The following is a 25,652-nucleotide window of genomic DNA, read 5'->3' on the forward strand; positions in this document are numbered from 1 at the left end:
ATTAGAAAATATTCATGGAAAAAGAATAAGGCTCATTAATTAGAAAATATTCATGAAAAAAGAATAAGGCTAATTAATTAGAAAATATTTATGGAAAAAGTATTAGGCTCATTAATTAGAAAATATTTATGGAAAAAGAATAACGCTCAATAATTAGAAAATATTTATGGAAAAAGAATAAGGCTCATTTATTAGAAAATATTTATGGAAAAAGAATAAGGCTCATTAATCAGAAAATATTTATGGAAAAAGAATAAGGCTCATTAATTAGAAAATATTTATAGAAAAAGAATGTGTCTCATTAAATAGACAATATTTATGGAAAAAGAATAACGCTCAATAATTAGAAAATATTTATGGAAAAAGAATGAGGCTCATTAATTAGAAAATATTTATGGAAAAAGAATAAGGCTCATTAAGTAGAAAATATTTATGGAAAAAGAATAAGGCTCATTAATTAGAAAATAATGATGAAAAAAGAATAAGGCTAATTAATTAGAAAATATTTAGGGAAAAAGGATAAGGTTCATTCCTTAGAAAATATTTATGGAAAAAGAATAAGGCTCATTAATTAGAAAATATTTATAGAAAGAGTAAGGCTCATTAATTAGAAAATATTGATGGAAAAAGAATAAGGCTCATTAATTAGAAAATATTCATGAAAAAAGAATAAGGCTAATTAATTAGAAAATATTTATGGAAAAAAAATAAGGCTCATTAATTAGAAAATATTCATGGAAAAAGAATCAGGATCATTAATTAGAAAATATTTATTGAAAAAGAATAAGGCTCATTAATTAGAAAATATTTATGGAAAAAGAATAAGGCTCATTAATTAGAAAATATTTACGGAAAAAGTATATGGCTCATTACCTAGAAAATATTTATGGAAAAAAAATAAGGCTCATTAATTAGAAAATATTCATGGAAAAAGAATCAGGATCATTAATTAGAAAATATTTATTGAAAAAGAATATGGCTCATTAATTAGAAAATATTTATGGAAAAAGAATAAGGCTTATTAATTAGAAAATATTTATGGAAAAAGCATAAGGCTCATTAATTAGAAAATATTTATGGAAAAAGAATAAGGCTCATTAATTAGAAAATATTTATTGAAAAAGAATGAGGCTAATTAATTAGAAAATATTTATGGAAAAAGAATAAGGCTCATTAATTAGAAAATATTTATGGAAAAAGAATAAGGCTCATTAATTAGAAAATATTTACGGAAAAAGTATATGGCTCATTACCTAGAAAATATTTATGGAAAAAGAATAAGGCTCATTACCTAGAAAATATTTATGGAAAAAGAATAAGGCTCATTACCTAGAAAATATTTATGGAAAAAGAATAAAGCTCATAAATCAGAAAATATTTATGGAAAAAGAATGAGGCTCATTAATTAGAAAATATTTATAGAAAAAGAATAAGGCTCATTAAGTAGAAAGTATTTATGGAAACAGACTAAGGCTCATTAATTAGAAAATATTCATGAAAAAAGAATAAGGCTCATTAATTAGAAAATATTTATGGAAAAAGAACTAGGCTCATTAATTAGAAAATATTTATGGAAAAAGAATAAGGCTCATTAATTAGAAAATATTTATGGAAAAAGAATAAGGCTCATGAATTAGAAAATATTTATAGAAAAAGAATGTGTCTCATTAAATAGAAAATATTTATGGAAAAAGAATGGGGCTCATTGATTAGAAAATATTTATGGAAAAAGAATGAGGCTCATTAATTAGAAATTATTTATAGAACAAGAATGGGGCTCATTGATTAGAAAATATTTATGGAAAAAGAATGAGGGTCATTAATTAGACAATATTTATGGAAAAAGAATAAGGCTCATTAATTAGAAAATATTTATGGAAAAAGAATAAGGCTCATTAATTAGAAAATATTTATGGACAAAGAATGAGGCTCATTAATTAGAAAATATTTATGGAAAAAGAATAAGGCTCATTTATTAGAAAATATTTATGGAAAAAGAATAAGGCTCATTAATTAGAAAATATTTATAGAAAAAGAATGTGTCTCATTAAATAGAAAATATTTATGGAAAAAGAATAAGGCTCATTTATTAGAAAATATTTATGGAAAAAGAATAAGGCTCATTAATTAGAAAATATTATCGGAAAAAGAATAAGGATCATCAATTAGAAAATATTTATGGAAAAAGAATGAGGCTCATTAATTAGAAAGTATTTATGGAAAAAGAATAAGGCTCATTAATTAGAAAATATTTATGGACAAAGAATGAGGCTCATTAATTAGAAAATATTTATGGAAAAAGAATAAGGCTCATTTATTAGAAAATATTGATGGAAAAAGAATAAGGCTCATTAATTAGAAAATATTTATGGAAAAAGTATAAGGCTCATTAATTAGAAAATATTTATGGAAAAAGAATAATGCCCAATTATTAGACAACATCTAAGGAAAAAGAATAAGCCTTATTAATTAGAAAATATTTATGGAAAAAGTATGAGGCTCATTAATTAGAAAATATTTATGGAAAAAGTATTAGGCTAATTAAGTAGACAATATTTATGGACAAAGAATAAGGCTCATTACCTAGAACATATTTATTGAAAAAGAATAAGGCTCATTAACTAGAAAATATTTATGGAAAAATAATAACGCTCAATAATAAGAAAATATTTATGGAAAAAGAATGAGGCTCATTAATTAGAAAATATTTATGGAAAAAGAATAAGGCTCATTAAGTAGAAAGTATTTATGGAAAAAAAATAAGGCTCATTAATTAGAAAATAATGATGAAAAAAGAATAAGGCTAATTAATTAGAAAATATTTAGGGAAAAAGAATAAGGTTCATTCATTAGAAAATATTTATGGAAAAAGAATAAGGCTCATTAATTAGAAAATATTTATAGAAAGAGTAAGGCTCATTAATTAGAAAATATTCATGGAAAAAGAATAAGGCTCATTAATTAGAAAATATTCATGAAAAAAGAATAAGGCTAATTAATTAGAAAATATTTATGGAAAAAAAATAAGGCTCATTAATTAGAAAATATTCATGGAAAAAGAATCAGGATCATTAATTAGAAAATATTTATTGAAAAAGAATATGGCTCATTAATTAGAAAATATTTATGGAAAAAGAATAAGGCTTATTAATTAGAAAATATTTATGGAAAAAGCATAAGGCTCATTAATTAGAAAATATTTATGGAAAAAGAATAAGGCTCATTAATTAGAAAATATTTATTGAAAAAGAATGAGGCTAATTAATTAGAAAATATTTATGGAAAAAGAATAAGGCTCATTAATTAGAAAATATTTATGGAAAAAGAATAAGGCTCATTAATTAAAAAAAAATATTTATAGAAAAAGAATGTGTCTCATTAATTAGAAAATATTTATAGAACAAGAATGGGGCTCATTGATTAGAAAATATTTATGGAAAAAGAATGAGGGTCATTAATTAGAAAATATTAATGGAAAAAGAATAAGGCTCATTAATTAGAAAATATTTATGGAAAAAGAATAAGGCTCATTAATTAGAAAATATTTATGGACAAAGAATGAGGCTCATTAATTAGAAAATATTTATGGAAAAAGAATAAGGCTCATTTATTAGAAAATATTTATGGAAAAAGAATAAGGCTCATTAATTAGAAAATATTTATAGAAAAAGAATGTGTCTCATTAAATAGAAAATATTTATGGAAAAAGAATAAGGCTCATTTATTAGAAAATATTTATGGAAAAAGAATAAGGCTCATTAATTAGAAAATATTTACGGAAAAAGTATAAGGCTCATTATTAGACAATATTTATGGAAAAAGAATAAGGCCCAATTATTAGACAATATCTATAAAAAAAGAATAAGCCTCATTAATTAGAAAATATTTATGGAAAAAGTATGAGGCTCCTTAATTAGAAAATATTTATGGAAAAAGTATTAGGCTAATTTAGTAGAAAATATTTATGGACAAAGAATAAGGCTCATTACCTAGAAAATATTTATGGAAAAAGAATAAGGCTCATTACCTAGAATATATTTATGGAAAAAGAATAAGGCTCATTAATCAGAAAATATTTATGGAAAAGGAATAAGGCTCATTAATTAGAAAATATTTATAGAAAAAGAATAAGGCTCATTAAGTAGAAAGTATTTATGGAAACAGATTAAGGCTCATCAAGTAGAAAATATTAATGAAAAAAGGATAAGGCTAATTTATTAGAAAATATTCATGGAAAAAGAATAAGGCTCATTAATTAGAAAATATTCATGAAAAAAGAATAAGGCTAATTAATTAGAAAATATTTATGGAAAAAGTATTAGGCTCATTAATTAGAAAATATTTATGGAAAAAGAATAACGCTCAATAATTAGAAAATATTTATGGAAAAAGAATAAGGCTCATTTATTAGAAAATATTTATGGAAAAAGAATAAGGCTCATTAATTAGAAAATATTTATGGAAAAAGAATAAGGCTCATTAATTAGAAAATATTTATGGAAAAAGAATAAGGCTCATTAAGTAGAAAATATTTATGGAAAAAGAATAAGGCTCATTAATTAGAAAATAATGATGAAAATAGAATAAGGCTAATTAATTAGAAAATATTTAGGGAAAAAGGATAAGGTTCATTCATTAGAAAATATTTATGGAAAAAGAATAAGGCTCATTAATTAGAAAATATTTATAGAAAGAGTAAGGCTCATTAATTAGAAAATATTCATGGAAAAAGAATAAGGCTCATTAATTAGAAAATATTCATGAAAAAAGAATAAGGCTAATTAATTAGAAAATATTTATGGAAAAAAAATAAGGCTCATTAATTAGAAAATATTCATGGAAAAAGAATCAGGATCATTAATAAGAAAATATTTATTGAAAAAGAATAAGGCTCATTAATTAGAAAATATTTATGGAAAAAGAATAAGGCTCATTAATTAGAAAATATTTACGGAAAAAGTATATGGCTCATTACCTAGAAAATATTTATGGAAAAAGAATAAGGCTCATTACCTAGAAAATATTTATGGAAAAAGAATAAGGCTCATTACCTAGAAAATATTTATGGAAAAAGAATAAGGCTCATTAATTAGAAAATATTTATGGAAAAAGAATGAGGCTCATTAATCAGAAAATATTTATGGAAAAAGAATAAGGCTCATTAATTAGAAAATATTTATAGAAAAAGAATGTGTCTACTTAAATAGACAATATTTATGGAAAAAGAATAACGCTCAATAACTAGAAAATATTTATGAAAAAAGAATGAGGCTCATTAATTAGAAAATATTTATGGAAAAAGAATAAGGCTCATTAATTAGAAAATATTTACGGAAAAAGTATATGGCTCATTACCTAGAAAATATTTATGGAAAAAAAATAAGGCTCATTAATTAGAAAATATTCATGGAAAAAGAATCAGGATCATTAATTAGAAAATATTTATTGAAAAAGAATATGGCTCATTAATTAGAAAATATTTATGGAAAAAGAATAAGGCTTATTAATTAGAAAATATTTATGGAAAAAGCATAAGGCTCATTAATTAGAAAATATTGATGGAAAAAGAATAAGGCTCATTAATTAGAAAATATTTATTGAAAAAGAATGAGGCTAATTAATTAGAAAATATTTATGGAAAAAGAATAAGGCTCATTAATTAGAAAATATTTATGGAAAAAGAATAAGGCTCATTAATTAGAAAATATTTATAGAAAAAGAATGTGTCTCATTAATTAGAAAATATTTATAGAACAAGAATGGGGCTCATTGATTAGAAAATATTTATGGAAAAAGAATGAGGGTCATTAATTAGAAAATATTTATGGAAAAAGAATAAGGCTCATTAATTAGAAAATATTTATGGAAAAAGAATAAGGCTCATTAATTAGAAAATATTTATGGACAAAGAATGAGGCTCATTAATTAGAAAATATTTATGGAAAAAGAATAAGGCTCATTTATTAGAAAATATTTATGGAAAAAGAATAAGGCTCATTAATTAGAAAATATTTATAGAAAAAGAATGTGTCTCATTAAATAGAAAATATTTATGGAAAAAGAATAAGGCTCATTTATTAGAAAATATTTATGGAAAAAGAATAAGGCTCATTAATTAGAAAATATTTACGGAAAAAGTATAAGGCTCATTATTAGACAATATTTATGGAAAAAGAATAAGGCCCAATTATTAGACAATATCTATGGAAAAAGAATAAGCCTCATTAATTAGAAAATATTTATGGAAAAAGTATGAGGCTCCTTAATTAGAAAATATTTATGGAAAAAGTATTAGGCTAGTTTAGTAGAAAATATTTATGGACAAAGAATAAGGCTCATTACCTAGAAAATATTTATGGAAAAAGAATAAGGCTCATTACCTAGAATATATTTATGGAAAAAGAATAAGGCTCATTAATCAGAAAATATTTATGGAAAAGGAATAAGGCTCATTAATTAGAAAATATTTATAGAAAAAGAATAAGGCTCATTAAGTAGAAAGTATTTATGGAAACAGAATAAGGCTCATCAATTAGAAAATATTAATGAAAAAAGGATAAGGCGAATTAATTAGAAAATATTCATGGAAAAAGAATAAGGCTCATTAATTAGAAAATATTCATGAAAAAAGAATAAGGCTAATTAATTAGAAAATATTTATGGAAAAAGTATTAGGCTCATTAATTAGAAAATATTTATGGAAAAAGAATAACGCTCAATAATTAGAAAATATTTATGGAAAAAGAATAAGGCTCATTTATTAGAAAATATTTATGGAAAAAGAATAAGGCTCATTAATCAGAAAATATTTATGGAAAAAGAATAAGGCTCATTAATTAGAAAATATTTATAGAAAAAGAATGTGTCTCATTAAATAGAAAATATTTATGGAAAAAGAATAACGCTCAATAATTAGAAAAGCTTTATGGAAAAAGAATAAGGCTCATTAATTAGAAAATATTTATGGAAAAAGAATAAGGCTCATTAATTAGAAAATATTTATGGAAAAAGAATAAGGCTCATTAATTAGAAAATATTTATGGAAAAAGAATAAGGCTCATTAAGTAGAAAATATTTATGGAAAAAGAATAAGGCTCATTAATTAGAAAATAATGATGAAAATAGAATAAGGCTATTTAATTAGAAAATATTTAGGGAAAAAGGATAAGGTTCATTCATTAGAAAATATTTATGGAAAAAGAATAAGGCTCATTAATTAGAAAATATTTATAGAAAGAGTAAGGCTCATTAATTAGAAAATATTCATGGAAAAAGAATAAGGCTCATTAATTAGAAAATATTCATGAAAAAAGAATAAGGCTAATTAATTAGAAAATATTTATGGAAAAAAAATAAGGCTCATTAATTAGAAAATATTCATGGAAAAAGAATCAGGATCATTAATTAGAAAATATTTATTGAAAAAGAATAAGGCTCATTAATTAGAAAATATTTATGGAAAAAGAATAAGGCTCATTAATTAGAAAATATTTACGGAAAAAGTATATGGCTCATTACCTAGAAAATATTTATGGAAAAAGAATAAGGCTCATTACCTAGAAAATATTTATGGAAAAAGAATAAGGCTCATTACCTAGAAAATATTTATGGAAAAAGAATAAGGCTCATTAATTAGAAAATATTTATGGAAAAAGAATGAGGCTCATTAATCAGAAAATATTTATGGAAAAAGAATAAGGCTCATTAATTAGAAAATATTTATAGAAAAAGAATGTGTCTCATTAAATAGACAATATTTATGGAAAAAGAATAACGCTCAATAATTAGAAAATATTTTTGGAAAAAGAATGAGGCTCATTAATTAGAAAATATTTATGGAAAAAGAATAAGGCTCATTAAGTAGAAAATATTTATGGAAAAAGAATAAGGCTCATTAATTAGAAAATAATGATGAAAAAAGAATAAGGCTAATTAATTAGAAAATATTTAGGGAAAAAGGATAAGGTTCATTCATTAGAAAATATTTATGGAAAAAGAATAAGGCTCATTAATTAGAAAATATTTATAGAAAGAGTAAGGCTCATTAATTAGAAAATATTGATGGAAAAAGAATAAGGCTCATTAATTAGAAAATATTCATGAAAAAAGAATAAGGCTAATTAATTAGAAAATATTTATGGAAAAAAAATAAGGCTCATTAATTAGAAAATATTCATGGAAAAAGAATCAGGATCATTAATTAGAAAATATTTATTGAAAAAGAATAAGGCTCATTAATTAGAAAATATTTATGGAAAAAGAATAAGGCTCATTAATTAGAAAATATTTACGGAAAAAGTATATGGCTCATTACCTAGAAAATATTTATGGAAAAAAAATAAGGCTCATTAATTAGAAAATATTCATGGAAAAAGAATCAGGATCATTAATTAGAAAATATTTATTGAAAAAGAATATGGCTCATTAATTAGAAAATATTTATGGAAAAAGAATAAGGCTTATTAATTAGAAAATATTTATGGAAAAAGCATAAGGCTCATTAATTAGAAAATATTTATGGAAAAAGAATAAGGCTCATTAATTAGAAAATATTTATGGAAAAAGAATGAGGCTAATTAATTAGAAAATATTTATGGAAAAAGAATAAGGCTCATTAATTAGAAAATATTTATGGAAAAAGAATAAGGCTCATTAATTAGAAAATATTTACGGAAAAAGTATATGGCTCATTACCTAGAAAATATTTATGGAAAAAGAATAAGGCTCATTACCTAGAAAATATTTATGGAAAAAGAATAAGGCTCATTACCTAGAAAATATTTATGGAAAAAGAATAAAGCTCATAAATCAGAAAATATTTATGGAAAAAGAATGAGGCTCATTAATTAGAAAATATTTATAGAAAAAGAATAAGGCTCATTAAGTAGAAAGTATTTATGGAAACAGACTAAGGCTCATTAATTAGAAAATATTCATGAAAAAAGAATAAGGCTCATTAATTAGAAAATATTTATGGAAAAAGAATAAGGCTCATTAATTAGAAAATATTTATGGAAAAAGAATAAGGCTCATGAATTAGAAAATATTTATAGAAAAAGAATGTGTCTCATTAAATAGAAAATATTTATGGAAAAAGAATGGGGCTCATTGATTAGAAAATATTTATGGAAAAAGAATGAGGCTCATTAATTAGAAATTATTTATAGAACAAGAATGGGGCTCATTGATTAGAAAATATTTATGGAAAAAGAATGAGGGTCATTAATTAGACAATATTTATGGAAAAAGAATAAGGCTCATTAATTAGAAAATATTTATGGAAAAAGAATAAGGCTCATTAATTAGAAAATATTTATGGACAAAGAATGAGGCTCATTAATTAGAAAATATTTATGGAAAAAGAATAAGGCTCATTTATTAGAAAATATTTATGGAAAAAGAATAAGGCTCATTAATTAGAAAATATTTATAGAAAAAGAATGTGTCTCATTAAATAGAAAATATTTATGGAAAAAGAATAAGGCTCATTTATTAGAAAATATTTATGGAAAAAGAATAAGGCTCATTAATTAGAAAATATTTACGGAAAAAGAATAAGGATCATCAATTAGAAAATATTTATGGAAAAAGAATGAGGCTCATTAATTAGAAAGTATTTATGGAAAAAGAATAAGGCTCATTAATTAGAAAATATTTATGGACAAAGAATGAGGCTCATTAATTAGAAAATATTTATGGAAAAAGAATAAGGCTCATTTATTAGAAAATATTGATGGAAAAAGAATAAGGCTCATTAATTAGAAAATATTTATGGAAAAAGTATAAGGCTCATTAATTAGAAAATATTTATGGAAAAAGAATAATGCCCAATTATTAGACAACATCTAAGGAAAAAGAATAAGCCTTATTAATTAGAAAATATTTATGGAAAAAGTATGAGGCTCATTAATTAGAAAATATTTATGGAAAAAGTATTAGGCTAATTAAGTAGACAATATTTATGGACAAAGAATAAGGCTCATTACCTAGAACATATTTATTGAAAAAGAATAAGGCTCATTAACTAGAAAATATTTATGGAAAAATAATAACGCTCAATAATAAGAAAATATTTATGGAAAAAGAATGAGGCTCATTAATTAGAAAATATTTATGGAAAAAGAATAAGGCTCATTAAGTAGAAAGTATTTATGGAAAAAAAATAAGGCTCATTAATTAGAAAATAATGATGAAAAAAGAATAAGGCTAATTAATTAGAAAATATTTAGGGAAAAAGAATAAGGTTCATTCATTAGAAAATATTTATGGAAAAAGAATAAGGCTCATTAATTAGAAAATATTTATAGAAAGAGTAAGGCTCATTAATTAGAAAATATTCATGGAAAAAGAATAAGGCTAATTAATTAGAAAATATTTATGGAAAAAAAATAAGGCTCATTAATTAGAAAATATTCATGGAAAAAGAATCAGGATCATTAATTAGAAAATATTTATTGAAAAAGAATATGGCTCATTAATTAGAAAATATTTATGGAAAAAGAATAAGGCTTATTAATTAGAAAATATTTATGGAAAAAGCATAAGGCTCATTAATTAGAAAATATTTATGGAAAAAGTATATGGCTCATTAATTAGAAAATATTTATTGAAAAAGAATGAGGCTAATTAATTAGAAAATATTTATGGAAAAAGAATAAGGCTCATTAATTAGAAAATATTTATGGAAAAAGAATAAGGCTCATTAATTAGAAAATATTTATGGAAAAAGAATAAGGCTCATTAATTAGAAAATATTTATAGAAAAAGAATGTGTCTCATTAATTAGAAAATATTTATAGAACAAGAATGGGGCTTTGATTAGAAAATATTTATGGAAAAAGAATGAGGGTCATTAATTAGAAAATATTTATGGAAAAAGAATAAGGCTCATTAATTAGAAAATATTTATGGAAAAAGAATAAGGCTCATTACCTAGAAAATATTTATGGAAAAAGAATAAAGCTCATAAATCAGAAAATATTTATGGAAAAAGAATGAGGCTCATTAATTAGAAAATATTTATAGAAAAAGAATAAGGCTCATTAAGTAGAAAGTATTTATGGAAACAGACTAAGGCTCATTAATTAGAAAATATTCATGAAAAAAGAATAAGGCTCATTAATTAGAAAATATTTATGGAAAAAGAATAAGGCTCATTAATTAGAAAATATTTATGGAAAAAGAATAAGGCTCATGAATTAGAAAATATTTATAGAAAAAGAATGTGTCTCATTAAATAGAAAATATTTATGGAAAAAGAATGGGGCTCATTGATTAGAAAATATTTATGGAAAAAGAATGAGGCTCATTAATTAGAAATTATTTATAGAACAAGAATGGGGCTCATTGATTAGAAAATATTTATGGAAAAAGAATGAGGGTCATTAATTAGACAATATTTATGGAAAAAGAATAAGGCTCATTAATTAGAAAATATTTATGGAAAAAGAATAAGGCTCATTAATTAGAAAATATTTATGGACAAAGAATGAGGCTCATTAATTAGAAAATATTTATGGAAAAAGAATAAGGCTCATTTATTAGAAAATATTTATGGAAAAAGAATAAGGCTCATTAATTAGAAAATATTTATAGAAAAAGAATGTGTCTCATTAAATAGAAAATATTTATGGAAAAAGAATAAGGCTCATTTATTAGAAAATATTTATGGAAAAAGAATAAGGCTCATTAATTAGAAAATATTTACGGAAAAAGAATAAGGATCATCAATTAGAAAATATTTATGGAAAAAGAATGAGGCTCATTAATTAGAAAGTATTTATGGAAAAAGAATAAGGCTCATTAATTAGAAAATATTTATGGACAAAGAATGAGGCTCATTAATTAGAAAATATTTATGGAAAAAGAATAAGGCTCATTTATTAGAAAATATTGATGGAAAAAGAATAAGGCTCATTAATTAGAAAATATTTATGGAAAAAGTATAAGGCTCATTAATTAGAAAATATTTATGGAAAAAGAATAATGCCCAATTATTAGACAACATCTAAGGAAAAAGAATAAGCCTTATTAATTAGAAAATATTTATGGAAAAAGTATGAGGCTCATTAATTAGAAAATATTTATGGAAAAAGTATTAGGCTAATTAAGTAGACAATATTTATGGACAAAGAATAAGGCTCATTACCTAGAACATATTTATTGAAAAAGAATAAGGCTCATTAACTAGAAAATATTTATGGAAAAATAATAACGCTCAATAATAAGAAAATATTTATGGAAAAAGAATGAGGCTCATTAATTAGAAAATATTTATGGAAAAAGAATAAGGCTCATTAAGTAGAAAGTATTTATGGAAAAAAAATAAGGCTCATTAATTAGAAAATAATGATGAAAAAAGAATAAGGCTAATTAATTAGAAAATATTTAGGGAAAAAGAATAAGGTTCATTCATTAGAAAATATTTATGGAAAAAGAATAAGGCTCATTAATTAGAAAATATTTATAGAAAGAGTAAGGCTCATTAATTAGAAAATATTCATGGAAAAAGAATAAGGCTAATTAATTAGAAAATATTTATGGAAAAAAAATAAGGCTCATTAATTAGAAAATATTCATGGAAAAAGAATCAGGATCATTAATTAGAAAATATTTATTGAAAAAGAATATGGCTCATTAATTAGAAAATATTTATGGAAAAAGAATAAGGCTTATTAATTAGAAAATATTTATGGAAAAAGCATAAGGCTCATTAATTAGAAAATATTTATGGAAAAAGTATATGGCTCATTAATTAGAAAATATTTATTGAAAAAGAATGAGGCTAATTAATTAGAAAATATTTATGGAAAAAGAATAAGGCTCATTAATTAGAAAATATTTATGGAAAAAGAATAAGGCTCATTAATTAGAAAATATTTATGGAAAAAGAATAAGGCTCATTAATTAGAAAATATTTATAGAAAAAGAATGTGTCTCATTAATTAGAAAATATTTATAGAACAAGAATGGGGCTCATTGATTAGAAAATATTTATGGAAAAAGAATGAGGGTCATTAATTAGAAAATATTTATGGAAAAAGAATAAGGCTCATTAATTAGAAAATATTTATGGAAAAAGAATAAGGCTCATTAATTAGAAAATATTTATGGACAAAGAATGAGGCTCATTAATTAGAAAATATTTATGGAAAAAGAATAAGGCTCATTTATTAGAAAATATTTATGGAAAAAGAATAAGGCTCATTAATTAGAAAATATTTATAGAAAAAGAATGTGTCTCATTAAATAGAAAATATTTATGGAAAAAGAATAAGGCTCATTTATTAGAAAATATTTATGGAACAAGAATAAGGCTCATTAATTAGAAAATATTTACGGAAAAAGTATAAGGCTCATTATTAGACAATATTTATGGAAAAAGAATAAGGCCCAATTATTAGACAATATCTATGGAAAAAGAATAAGCCTCATTAATTAGAAAATATTTATGGAAAAAGTATGAGGCTCCTTAATTAGAAAATATTTATGGAAAAAGTATTAGGCTAATTTAGTAGAAAATATTTATGGACAAAGAATAAGGCTCAATACCTAGAAAATATTTATGGAAAAAGAATAAGGCTCATTACCTAGAATATATTTATGGAAAAAGAATAAGGCTCATTAATCAGAAAATATTTATGGAAAAGGAATAAGGCTCATTAATTAGAAAATATTTATAGAAAAAGAATAAGGCTCATTAAGTAGAAAGTATTTATGGAAACAGAATAAGGCTCATCAATTAGAAAATATTAATGAAAAAAGGATAAGGCTAATTAATTAGAAAATATTCATGGAAAAAGAATAAGGCTCATTAATTAGAAAATATTCATGAAAAAAGAATAAGGCTAATTAATTAGAAAATATTTATGGAAAAAGTATTAGGCTCATTAATTAGAAAATATTTATGGAAAAAGAATAACGCTCAATAATTAGAAAATATTTATGGAAAAAGAATAAGGCTCATTTATTAGAAAATATTTATGGAAAAAGAATAAGGCTCATTAATCAGAAAATATTTATGGAAAAAGAATAAGGCTCATTAATTAGAAAATATTTATAGAAAAAGAATGTGTCTCATTAAATAGAAAATATTTATGGAAAAAGAATAACGCTCAATAATTAGAAAAGCTTTATGGAAAAAGAATAAGGCTCATTAATTAGAAAATATTTATGGAAAAAGAATAAGGCTCATTAATTAGAAAATATTTATGGAAAAAGAATAAGGCTCATTAATTAGAAAATATTTATGGAAAAAGAATAAGGCTCATTAAGTAGAAAATATTTATGGAAAAAGAATAAGGCTCATTAATTAGAAAATAATGATGAAAATAGAATAAGGCTAATTAATTAGAAAATATTTAGGGAAAAAGGATAAGGTTCATTCATTAGAAAATATTTATGGAAAAAGAATAAGGCTCATTAATTAGAAAATATTTATAGAAAGAGTAAGGCTCATTAATTAGAAAATATTCATGGAAAAAGAATAAGGCTCATTAATTAGAAAATATTCATGAAAAAAGAATACGGCTAATTAATTAGAAAATATTTATGGAAAAAAAATAAGGCTCATTAATTAGAAAATATTCATGGAAAAAAATCAGGATCATTAATTAGAAAATATTTATTGAAAAAGAATAAGGCTCATTAATTAGAAAATATTTATGGAAAAAGAATAAGGCTCATTAATTAGAAAATATTTACGGAAAAAGTATATGGCTCATTACCTAGAAAATATTTATGGAAAAAGAATAAGGCTCATTACCTAGAAAATATTTATGGAAAAAGAATAAGGCTCATTACCTAGAAAATATTTATGGAAAAAGAATAAGGCTCATTAATTAGAAAATATTTATGGAAAAAGAATAAGGCTCATTAATTAGAAAATATTTATAGAAAAAGAATAAGGCTCATTAAGTAGAAAGTATTTATGGAAACAGACTAAGGCTCATTAATTAGAAAATATTCATGAAAAAAGAATAAGGCTCATTAATTAGAAAATATTTATGGAAAAAGAACTAGGCTCATTAATTAGAAAATATTTATGAAAACAGAATAAGGCTCATTAATTAGAAAATATTTATGGAAAAAGAATAAGGCTCATGAATTAGAAAATATTTATAGAAAAAGAATGTGTCTCATTAAATAGAAAATATTTATGGAAAAAGAATGGGGCTCATTGATTAGAAAATATTTATTGAAAAGGAATAAGGCTCATTTATTAGAAAATATTTATGGAAAAAGAATAAGGCTCATTAATTAGAAAATATTTATGGAAAAAGAATAAGGCTCATTAATTAGAACATATTTATGGAAAAAGAATAAGGCTCATTAATTAGAAAATATTTATGTAAAAAGAATAAGGATCATCAATTGGAAAATATTTATGGAAAAAGAATGAGGCTAATTAATTAGAAAATATTTATGGAAAAAGAATAAGGCTCATTAATTAGAAAATATTTATGGACAAAGAATGAGGCTCATTAATTAGAAAATATTTATGGAAAAAGAATAAGGCTCATTTATTAGAAAATATTTATGGAAAAAGAATAAGGCTCATTAATTAGAAAATATTTACGGAAAAAGTATAAGGCTCATTAATTAGAAAATATTTATAGAAAAAGAATAAGGCCCAATTATTAGACAACATCTATGGAAAAAGAATAAGCCTCATTAATTAGAAAATATTTATGGAAAAAGTATGAGGCTCATTAATTAGAAAATATTTATGGAAAAAGAATAACGCTCATTAATTAGAAAATATTTATGGAAAAAGAATGAGGCTCATTAATTAGAAAATATTAATGAAAAAAGAATAAGGCTAATTAATTAGCAAATATTCATGGAAAAAGAATAAGGCTTATTAATTAGAAAATATTCATGAAAAAAGAATAAGGCTAATTAATTAGAAAATATTTATGGAAAAAAAAAGGCTCATTAATTAGAAAATATTCATGGAAAAAGAATCAGGATCATTAATTAGGAAATATTTTTTGAAAAAGAATAAGGCTCATTAATTAGAAAATATTTATGGAAAAGGAATAAGGCTCAATAATTAGAAAATATCTATGGACAAAGAATGAGGCTCATTAATTAGAAAATATTTATGGACAAAGAATGAGGCTCATTAATTAGAAAATATTTATGGAAAAAGAATAAGGCTCATTAATTAGAAAATATTTATAGAAAAAGAATGTGTCTCATTAAATAGAAAATATTTATGGAAAAAGAATAAGGCTCATTTATTAGAAAATATTTATGGAAAAAGAATAAGGCTCATTAATTAGAAAATATTTACGGAAAAAGTATAAGGCTCATTAATTAGACAATATTTATGGAAAAAAAATAAGGCCCAATTATTAGACAACATCTATGGAAAAAGAATAAGCCTCATTAATTAGAAAATATTTATGGAAAAAGTATGAGGCTCCTTAATTAGAAAATATTTATGGAAAAAGTATTAGGCTAATTTAGTAGAAAATATTTATGGACAAAGAATACGGCTCATTACCTAGAAAATATTTATGGAAAAAGAATAAGGCTCATTACCTAGAAAATATTTATGGAAAAAGAATAAGGCTCATTAATCAGAAAATATTTATGGAAAAAGAATGAGGCTCATTAATTAGAAAATATTTATAGAAAAAGAATAAGGCTCATTAAGTAGAAAGTATTTATTGAAACAGAATAAGGCTCATCAATTAGAAAATATTAATGAAAAAAGAATAAGGCTAATTAATTAGAAAATATTTATGGAAAAAGAATAAGGCTCATTTATTAGAAAATATTTATGGAAAAAGAATAAGGCTCATTAATTAGAAAATATTTATGAAAAAAGAATAAGGCTCATTAATTAGAAAATATTCATGAAAAAAGAATAAGGTTCATTAATTAGAAAATATTCACGAAAAAAGAATAAGGCTAATTAATTAGAAAATATTTATGGAAAAAGTATTAGGCTCATTAATTAGAAAACATTTATGGAAAAAGAATAACGCTCAATAATTAGAAAATATTTATGGAAAAAGAATAAGGCTCATTTATTAGAAAATATTTATGGAAAAAGAATAAGGCTCATTAATTAGAAAATATTTATAGAAAAAGAATAAGGCTAATTAATTAGAAAATATTTATGGAAAAAGTATTAGGCTCATTAATTAGAAAATATTTATGGAAAAAGAATAACGCTCAATAATTAGAAAATATTTATGGAAAAAGAATAAGGCTCATTTATTAGAAAATATTTATGGAAAAAGAATAAGGCTCATAAATTGGAAAATATTTTTAGAAAAAGAATGTGTCTCATTAAATAGAAAATATTTATGGAAAAAGAATAACGCTCAATAATTAGAAAATATTTATGGAAAAAGAATGAGGCTCATTAATTAGAAAATATTTATGGAAAAAGAATAAGGCTCATTAAGTAGACAGTATTTATGGAAAAAGAATAAGGCTCATTAATTAGAAAATAATGATGAAAAAAGAATAAGGCTAATTAATTAGAAAATATTTAGGGAAAAAGAATAAGGTTCATTCATTAGAAAATATTTATGGAAAAAGAAAAAGGCTCATTAATTAGAAAATATTTATAGAAAGAGTAAGGCTCATTAATTAGAAAATATTAATGGAAAAAGAATAAGGCTCATTAATTAGAAAATATTCATGAAAAAAGAATAAGGCTAATTAATTAGAAAATATTTATGGAAAAAAAATAAGGCTCATTAATTAGAAAATATTCATGGAAAAAGAATCAGGATCATTAATTAGAAAATATTTATTGAAAAAGAATATGGCTCATTAATTAGAAAATATTTATGGAAAAAGAATAAGGCTTATTAATTAGAAAATATTTATGGAAAAAGCATAAGGCTCATTAATTAGAAAATATTTATGGAAAAAGAATAAGGCTCATTAATTAGAAAATATTTATTGAAAAAGAATGAGGCTAATTAATTAGAAAATATTTATGGAAAAAGAATAAGGCTCATTAATTAAAAAATATTTATGGAAAAAGAATAAGGCTCATTAATTAGAAAATATTTATAGAAAAAGAATGTGTCTCATTAATTAGAAAATATTTATAGAACAAGAATGGGGCTCATTGATTAGAAAATATTTATGGAAAAAGAATGAGGGTCATTAATTAGAAAATATTTATGGAAAAAGAATAAGGCTCATTAATTAGAAAATATTTATGGAAAAACAATAAGGCTCATTAATTAGAAAATATTTATGGACAAAGAATGAGGCTCATTAATTAGAAAATATTTATGGAAAAAGAATAAGGCTCATTTATTAGAAAATATTTATGGAAAAAGAATAAGGCTCATTAATTAGAAAATATTTATAGAAAAAGAATGTGTCTCATTAAATAGAAAATATTTATGGAAAAAGAATAAGGCTCATTTATTAGAAAATATTTATGGAAAAAGAATAAGGCTCATTAATTAGAAAATATTTACGGAAAAAGAATAAGGATCATCAATTAGAAAATATTTATGGAAAAAGAATGAGGCTCATTAATTAGAAAATATTTATGGAAAAAGAATAAGGCTCATTAATTAGAAAATATTTATGGACAAAGAATGAGGCTCATTAATTAGAAAATATTTATGGAAAAAGAATAAGGCTCATTTATTAGAAAATATTGATGGAAAAAGAATAAGGCTCATTAATTAGAAAATATTTATGGAAAAAGTATAAGGCTCATTAATTAGAAAATATTTATGGAAAAAGAATAATGCCCAATTATTAGACAACATCTAAGGAAAAAGAATAAGCCTTATTAATTAGAAAATATTTATGGAAAAAGTATGAGGCTCATTAATTAGAAAATATTTATGGAAAAAGTATTAGGCTAATGAAGTAGACAATATTTATTGACGAAGAATAAGGCTCATTACCTAGAACATATTTATTGAAAAAGAAAAAGGCTCATTAACTAGAAAATATTTATGGAAAAATAATAACGCTCAATAATTAGAAAATATTTATGGAAAAAGAATGAGGCTCATTAATTAGAAAATATTTATGGAAAAAGAATAAGGCTCATTAAGTAGAAAGTATTTATGGAAAAAGAATAAGGCTCATTAATTAGAAAATAATGATGCAAAAAGAATAAGGCTAATTAATTAGAAAATATTTAGGGAAAAAGAATAAGGTTCATTCATTAGAAAATATTTATGGAAAAAGAATAAGGCTCATTAATTAGAAAATATTTATAGAAAGAGTAAGGCTCATTAATTAGAAAATATTCATGGAAAAAGAATAAGGCTCATTAATTAGAAAATATTCATGAAAAAAGAATAAGGCTAATTAATTAGAAAATATTTATGGAAAAAAAATAAGGCTCATTAATTAGAAAATATTCATGGAAAAAGAATCAGGATCATTAATTAGAAAATATTTATTGAAAAAGAATATGGCTCATTAATTAGAAAATATTTATGGAAAAAGAATAAGGCTCATTAATTAGAAAATATTTACGGAAAAAGTATATGGCTCATTACCTAGAAAATATTTATGGAAAAAGAATAAGGCTCATTACCTAGAAAATATTTATGGAAAAAGAATAAGGCTCATTACCTAGAAAATATTTATGGAAAAAGAATAAGGCTCATAAATCAGAAAATATTTATGGAAAAAGAATGAGGCTCATTAATTAGAAAATATTTATAGAAAAAGAATAAGGCTCATTAAGTAGAAAGTATTTAAGGAAACAGACTAAGGCTCATTAATTAGAAAATATTCATGAAAAAAGAATAAGGCTCATTAATTAGAAAATATTTATGGAAAAAGAACTAGGCTCATTAATTAGAAAATATTTATGGAAAAAGAATAAGGCTCATTAATTAGAAAATATTTATGGAAAAAGAATAAGGCTCATGAATTAGAAAATATTTATAGAAAAATAATGTGTCTCATTAAATAGAAAATATTTATGGAAAAAGAATGGGGCTCATTGATTAGAAAATATTTATGGAAAAAGAATGAGGCTCATTAATTAGAAAATATTTATAGAACAAGAATGGGGCTCATTGATTAGAAAATATTTATGGAAAAAGAATGAGGGTCATTAATTAGAAAATATTTATGGAAAAAGAATAAGGCTCATTAATTAGAAAATATTTATGGAAAAAGAATAAGGCTCATTAATTAGAAAATAGTTATGGACAAAGAATGAGGCTCATTAATTAGAAAATATTTATGGAAAAAGAACAAGGCTCATTTATTAGAAAATATTTATGGAAAAAGAATAAGGCTCATTAATTAGAAAATATTTATAGAAAAAGAATGTGTCTCATTAAATAGAAAATATTTATGGAAAAAGAATAAGGCTCATTTATTAGAAAATATTTATGGAAAAAGAATAAGGCTCATTAATTAGAAAATATTTACGGAAAAAGAATAAGGATCATCAATTAGAAAATATTTATGGAAAAAGAATGAGGCTCATTAATTAGAAAATATTTATGGAAAAAGAATAAGGCTCATTAATTAGAAAATATTTATGGACAAAGAATGAGGCTCATTAATTAGAAAATATTTATGGAAAAAGAATAAGGCTCATTTATTAGAAAATATTGATGGAAAAAGAATAAGGCTCATTAATTAGAAAATATTTATGGAAAAAGTATAAGGCTCATTAATTAGAAAATATTTATGGAAAAAGAATAATGCCCAATTATTAGACAACATCTAAGGAAAAAGAATAAGCCTTATTAATTAGAAAATATTTATGGAAAAAGTATGAGGCTCATTAATTAGAAAATATTTATGGAAAAAGTATTAGGCTAATTAAGTAGACAATATTTATGGACAAAGAAAAAGGCTCATTTCCTAGAACATATTTATTGAAAAAGAATAAGGCTCATTAACTAGAAAATATTTATGGAAAAATAATAACGCTCAATAATTAGAAAATATTTATGGAAAAAGAATGAGGCTCATTAATTAGAAAATATTTATGGAAAAAGAATAAGGCTCATTAAGTAGAAAGTATTTATTGAAAAAAAATAAGGCTCATTAATTAGAAAATAATGATGAAAAAAGAATAAGGCTAATTAATTAGAAAATATTTAGGGAAAAAGAATAAGGTTCATTCATTAGAAAATATTTATGGAAAAAGAATAAGGCTCATTAATTAGAAAATATTTATAGAAAGAGTAAGGCTCATTAATTAGAAAATATTCATGGAAAAAGAATAAGGCTCATTAATTAGAAAATATTCATGAAAAAAGAATAAGGCTAATTAATTAGAAAATATTTATGGAAAAAAAATAAGGCTCATTAATTAGAAAATATTCATGGAAAAAGAATCAGGATCATTAATTAGAAAATATTTATTGAAAAAGAATATGGCTCATTAATTAGAAAATATTTATGGAAAAAGAATAAGGCTTATTAATTAGAAAATATTTATGGAAAAAGCATAAGGCTCATTAATTAGAAAATATTTATGGAAAAAGACGAAGGCTCATTAATTAGAAAATATTTATTGAAAAAGAATGAGGCTAATTAATTAGAAAATATTTATGGAAAAAGAATAAGGCTCATTAATTAGAAAATATTTATGGAAAAAGAATAAGGCTCATTAATTAGAAAATATTTATAGAAAAAGAATGTGTCTCATTAATTAGAAAATATTTATAGAACAAGAATGGGGCTCATTGATTAGAAAATATTTATGGAAAAAGAATGAGGGTCATTAATTAGAAAATATTTATGGAAAAAGAATAAGGCTCATTAATTAGAACATATTTATGGAAAAAGAATAAGGCTCATTAATTATAAAATATTTATGGACAAAGAATGAGGCTCATTAATTAGAAAATATTTATGGAAAAAGAATAAGGCTCATTTATTAGAAAATATTTATGGAAAAAGAATAAGGCTCATTAATTAGAAAATATTTATTGAAAAAGAATGTGTCTCATTAAATAGAAAATATTTATGGAAAAAGAATAAGGCTCATTTATTAGAAAATATTTATGGAAAAAGAATAAGGCTCATTAATTAGAAAATATTTACGGAAAAAGTATAAGGCTCATTATTAGACAATATTTATGGAAAAAGAATAAGGCCCAATTATTAGACAATATCTATGGAAAAAGAATAAGCCTCATTAATTAGAAAATATTTATGGAAAAAGTATGAGGCTCCTTAATTAGAAAATATTTATGGAAAAAGTATTAGGCTAATTTAGTAGAAAATATTTATGGACAAAGAATAAGGCTCATTACCTAGAAAATATTTATGGAAAAAGAATAAGGCTCATTACCTAGAATATATTTAAGGAAAAAGAATAAGGCTCATTAATCAGAAAATATTTATGGAAAAGGAATAAGGCTCATTAATTAGAAAATATTTATAGAAAAAGAATAAGGCTCATTAAGTAGAAAGTATTTATGGAAACAGAATAAGGCTCATCAATTAGAAAATATTAATGAAAAAAGGATAAGGCTAATTAATTAGAAAATATTCATGGAAAAAGAATAAGGCTCATTAATTAGAAAATATTCATGAAAAAAGAATAAGGCTAATTAATTAGAAAATATTTATGGAAAAAGTATTAGGCTCATTAATTAGAAAATATTTATGGAAAAAGAATAACGCTCAATAATTAGAAAATATTTATGGAAAAAGAATAAGGCTCATTTATTAGAAAATATTTATGGAAAAAGAATAAGGCTCATTAATCAGAAAATATTTATGGAAAAAGAATAAGGCTCATTAATTAGAAAATATTTATAGAAAAAGAATGTGTCTCATTAAATAGAAAATATTTATGGAAAAAGAATAACGCTCAATAATTAGAAAAGCTTTATGGAAAAAGAATGAGGCTCATTAATTAGAAAATATTTATGGAAAAAGAATAAGGCTCATTAATTAGAAAATATTTATGGAAAAAGAATAAGGCTCATTAATTAGAAAATATTTATGGAAAAAGAATAAGGCTCATTAAGTAGAAAATATTTATGGAAAAAGAATAAGGCTCATTAATTAGAAAATAATGATGAAAAAAGAATAAGGCTAATTAATTAGAAAATATTTAGGGAAAAAGGATAAGGTTCATTCATTAGAAAATATTTATGGAAAAAGAATAAGGCTCATTAATTAGAAAATATTTATAGAAAGAGTAAGGCTCATTAATTAGAAAATATTCATGGAAAAAGAATAAGGCTCATTAATTAGAAAATATTCATGAAAAAAGAATAAGGCTAATTAATTAGAAAATATTTATGGAAAAAGTATTAGGCTCATTAATTAGAAAATATTTATGGAAAAAGAATAAGGCTCATTAATTAGAAAATATTTATGGAAAAAGAACAAGGCTCATTAATTAGAAAATATTTATGGAAAAAGAATAAGGCTCATTTATTAGAAAATATTTATGGAAAAAGAATAAGGCTCATTAATTAGAAAATATTTATAGAAAAAGAATGTGTCTCATTAATTAGAAAATATTTATGGAAAAAGAATGGGGCTCATTGATTAGAAAGTATTTATGGAAAAAGAATCAGGCTCATTAATTAGAAAATATTTATGGAAAAAGAATAAGGCTCATTAATTAGAAAATATTTATGGAAAAAGAATAAGGCTCATTAATTGGAACATATTTATGGAAAAAGAATAAGGCCCAATTATTAGACAACATCTATGGAAAAAGAATAAGCCTCATTAATTAGAAAATATTTATGGAAAAAGTATGAGGCTCATTAATTAGAAAATATTTATGGAAAAAGTATTAGGCTAATTAAGTAGAAAATATTTATGGACAAAGAATAAGGCTCATTACCTAGAAAATATTTATGGAAAAAGAATAAGGCTCATTAATTAGAAAATATTTATGGAAAAAGTATTCGGCTCATCAATTAGAAAATATTTATGGAAAAAGAATAAGGCTCATTAATTAGAAAATATTTATGGAAAAAGAATAACGCTCATTAATTAGAAAATATTTATGGAAAAAGAATGAGGCTCATTAATTAGAAAATATTTATGGAACAAGAATAAGGCCTATTAAGTAGAAAGTATTTATGGAAAAAGAATAAGGCTCATTAATTAGAAAATATTAATGAAAAAAGAATAAGGCTAATTAATTAGAAAATATTTATGGAAAAAGAATAAGGTTCATTCATTAGAAAATATTTATGGAAAAAGAATAAGGCTCATTAATTAGAAAATATTTATAGAAAGAGTAAGGCTCATTAATTAGAAAATATTCATGGAAAAAGAATAAGGCTCATTAATTAGAAAATATTCATGAAAAAAGAATAAGGCTCCTAAATTAGAAAATATTTATGGAAAAAAAAAGGCTCATTAATTAGAAAATATTCATGGAAAAAGAATCAGGATCATTAATTAGAAAATATTTATTGAAAAAGAATGAGGCTCATAAATTAAAAAATATTTATGGAAAAGGAATAAGGCTCATTAATTAGAAAATATCTATGGACAAAGAATGAGGCTCATTAATTAGAAAATATTTATGGAAAAAGTATTAGGCTAATTAATTAGAAAATATTCATGGAAAAAGTATTAGGCTCATCAATTAGAAAATATTTATGGAAAAAGAATAAGGCTCATTAATTAGAAAATATTTATGGAAAAAGAATAAGGCTCATTAATTAGAAAACATTTATGGAAAAAGAATAAGGCTCATTAATTAGAAAATATTTATGGAAAAAGAATAAGGCTCATTTATTAGAAAATATTTATTGAAAAAGAATAATAACCAATTATAAGACAACATCTATGGAAAAAGAATAAGCCTCATTAATTAGAAAATATTTATGGAAAAAGTATTAGGCTCATTAATTAGAAAATATTTATGGAAAAAGTATTAGGCTAATTAAGTAGAAAATATTTATGGACAAAGAATAAGGCTCATTACCTAGAAAATATTTATGGAAAAAGAATAAGGCTCATTAATTAGAAAATATTTATGGAAAAAGTATTCGGCTCATCAATTAGAAAATATTTATGGAAAAAGAATAAGGCTCATTAATTAGAAAATATTTATGGAAAAAGAATAACGCTCATTAATTAGAAAATATTTATGGAAAAAGAATGAGGCTCATTAATTAGGAAATATTTATGGAAAAAGAATAAGGCTCATTAAGTAGAAAGTATTTATGGAAAAAGAATAAGGCTCATTAATTAGAAAATATTAATGAAAAAAGAATAAGGCTAATTAATTAGAAAATATTTATGGAAAAAGAATAAGATTCATTCATTAGAAAATATTTATGGAAAAAGAATAAGGCTCATTACTTAGAAAATATTTATAGAAAGAGTAAGGCTCATTAATTAGAAAATATTCATTGAAAAAGAATAAGGCTCATTAATTAGAAAATATTCATGAAAAAAGAATAAGGCTAATTAATTAGAAAATATTTATGGAAAAAAAATAAGGCTCATTAATTAGAAAATATTCATGGAAAAAGAATCAGGATCATTAATTAGAAAATATTTATTGAAAAAGAATAAGGCTCATTAATTAGAAAATATTTATGGAAAAGGAATAAGGCTCATTAATTAGAAAATATCTATGGAAAAAGAATGAGGCTCATTAATTAGAAAATATTTATGGAAAAGTATGAGGCTCATTAAGTAGAAAATATTTATGGAAAAAGTATTAGGCTCATCAA

At 22.5% G+C, this 25,652-nt stretch overlaps 1 protein-coding gene across 6 annotated transcripts in view; it reads right to left on the reverse strand.

Annotated features, from left to right (window-relative positions):
- Nucleotides 1-25,652, reverse strand: part of LOC145239861 (mucosa-associated lymphoid tissue lymphoma translocation protein 1-like) — a 754,570-nt gene that overhangs the window by 309,272 nt on the left and 419,646 nt on the right. The window lies entirely within an intron of this gene.

This window comes from Euprymna scolopes, chromosome 19, assembly GCF_053919585.1.
Source record: "Euprymna scolopes isolate OS-2025 chromosome 19, ASM5391958v1, whole genome shotgun sequence".
NCBI classification, from domain to species: domain Eukaryota; kingdom Metazoa; phylum Mollusca; class Cephalopoda; order Sepiida; family Sepiolidae; genus Euprymna; species Euprymna scolopes.